Raw genomic sequence first — 2,449 nt, forward strand, 5'->3', positions numbered from 1 at the left:
GACGAGCATTGCCCTAAGAGCCTCATGAGAGGTAATAATAATTGATTAAATCCAATTAAGCTTAACTTCGATCAATACCAGAAACATTAGTATATTAAGTTATCTATGAGGTAATAAAAATAGGAGGGACGAGTAGGAAAGGTAGAAATACTTTAAAAGAACTTATGAAACAAAGGAGAGGTAATATTTCAAATAAAGTATTACAGGAAGATATTTGCAACATATGATTGTATGACAGATGTTATATGTTTTGGTGGGAAATGTGTTTTTAGACTATTATGCAGGTACTAGACAACAAAGAAGGTACATCTGGGGTACAAAAAAGATTCCTTAAAAGTCATTTACCACAAGTACACAGCTTACGTCATCTCATAACAAACTCTAACAAATCGGGGTCCACTTCATGACTACGGAGGTTATATGAAGTGGTATAAAAAGGAGAATCCGTTCCGTTGGCCAGGTAAGTTCACATCATTGTGCACATTCATAACCCTAATTTTTCAATTATTGTTCTTCTTCTTCTTCCTTCTTTCCACACCAAGAGAGATCACTAACTTGAGCGTCGGAGGGCCTAGCCAGGGATTCCCACCCTGATCTTACGTCACTGACGATAGTGTTGGCTGGTTTCTTGTGCGCAGGGAGTCTTGGAAGCTCTGAATCCAGGTTCTCTTCGGTCGGATCTCTCTCTTGTCATCGTGTCTTCAAGCAAGGAGGGTATTCGGCGACTCTATTCTTCCTGATCCGCTTTGGTTTTCTCGGATCAGTGTTCCACCGGTATTATTCTCCACCAGCAGTAGGTTTTTTCTCCCGGATCTCTACCTTGTCCAGCTTCTCAGACAGGATCAATTGTTATAGACTTGGTTTCCTTTTTGGTACACATTATGAGGAGGCTGGTATTTTCAAGATTTACATGCTTAGTGTCATGCAGCATTTTGCATGATTGCATGTTGTACGTGTTGGTGCAACCTTAGGTCAAGGTTGACCTGGTTGACCTGACTCGAGTTGACCTGACTCGAGTTGTATTTTGATGTTTGACGAGAATAGAAAAGTTCTATTCTGATGTTTGACGAGAGTAGAAAAGTTGTATTTTGATGTTTGACAGAATACAAACTTGGGAGATTGTGGGTGCAATCTTTGGTCAAGGTTGACCTGGTTGACCCGAGGTGAGTCGACCTGATTCGGGAAGTCCTGGTGAGTGAAGCCAGGTAAGGGAAATCCAGATAGGTCAAGATTGACCAGACATCTGGTGAAAAGTCCAAGCAGGGAGCTTGGCACGAGAAAAGTCCAAGTATGGAGACTTGACATGGAAAAGTCCAAGCAGGGAGCTTGGCACGGGAAAAGTCCAAGTATGGAGACTTGGCACGGAAAAGTCCAAGTATGGAAACTTGGCATGGGAAGTCGGAGAGGGCTTGGGAGCACGTTCTCCGAACTGTGGTCAGAGAGGGCTCGGTAGCTCGTTCTCCGGACTAAGTCATAAAGGGCTCGGTAGCTCGTTCTCTGGACCGGACGAAGTCGGAGAGGGCTCGGTAGCTCGTTCTCCGGACTAGGTCAGAGAGGGCTCGGTAGCTCGTTCTCTAGACTAGACGAAGTCGGAGAGCGCTCGGTAGCTCGTTCTCCAGACTAGGTCAGAGAGGGCTCGGTAGCTCGTTCTCTGGACCGGACATGGGAAGTCGGAGAGGGCTCGGTAGCTCGTTCTCCGGACTAGGTCTGAGAGGGCTCGGTAGCTCGTTCTCAGGACCAGGTAGGGTTTAGGTGGGAGCTCTAAACTGGATCGTCAGTGACCGATCCGATGATAGTTGACGATCGGTGCGGTGACCGATCGGTAACAAATGTGTGTTTGTGAATTACCCGATCGGTGCGGTGACCGATCAATAATCATCAGCGAAGAAGATCGGGAGAAGAAGGGGGATCGGTGCGTGGACCGATCCACTAGTCTGATCGGTCCACGAGACCGATCGAGAGTTCGCAACTCTCGTGAAGTGTGCTGATCGGTGCGGGACGATCGGCACTATCTTGATCGGTCCCCAAGACCGTCGAGAGAAAATCTGGACCGATCGGTGGAGCTGATCGGTCCGGCTCTACGTTGAGTCACAAGCTAGCTTTCTTGTATCCTCGCCCTCTTTGCGAGTTCGCGAGTTCGAGGATATAAAGGGTCGAGTGCCTCTACAAAAAAAAAAAAAACCTCTTTTCTTTCGATCTTCGCAATCATTTGCTGAGCTCTCATTTTCCTGAAGCTTCGTGGAAGCTTCCTTCGGCTGGTTCCTGCTGTTGTAGGTGTTTCGTGAAGTTGCTGCTTCATCTAGTCGACGAGAAGGCAAGCTGTGTTTTTACATTCTTACTGCCTTTGTATTGTGCTGTATCTTTGTACTCCTATCTTGCTGTTGCAAGAAGTTTGTGGCGAGGTTTCTCCACCCAGAAGGAGTTTCTATTAGCCGGTTTTCCGGGGTCT

The sequence above is a fragment of the Zingiber officinale genome, chromosome 8A (genome assembly GCF_018446385.1).
Source record: "Zingiber officinale cultivar Zhangliang chromosome 8A, Zo_v1.1, whole genome shotgun sequence".
Lineage (NCBI taxonomy): Eukaryota > Viridiplantae > Streptophyta > Magnoliopsida > Zingiberales > Zingiberaceae > Zingiber > Zingiber officinale.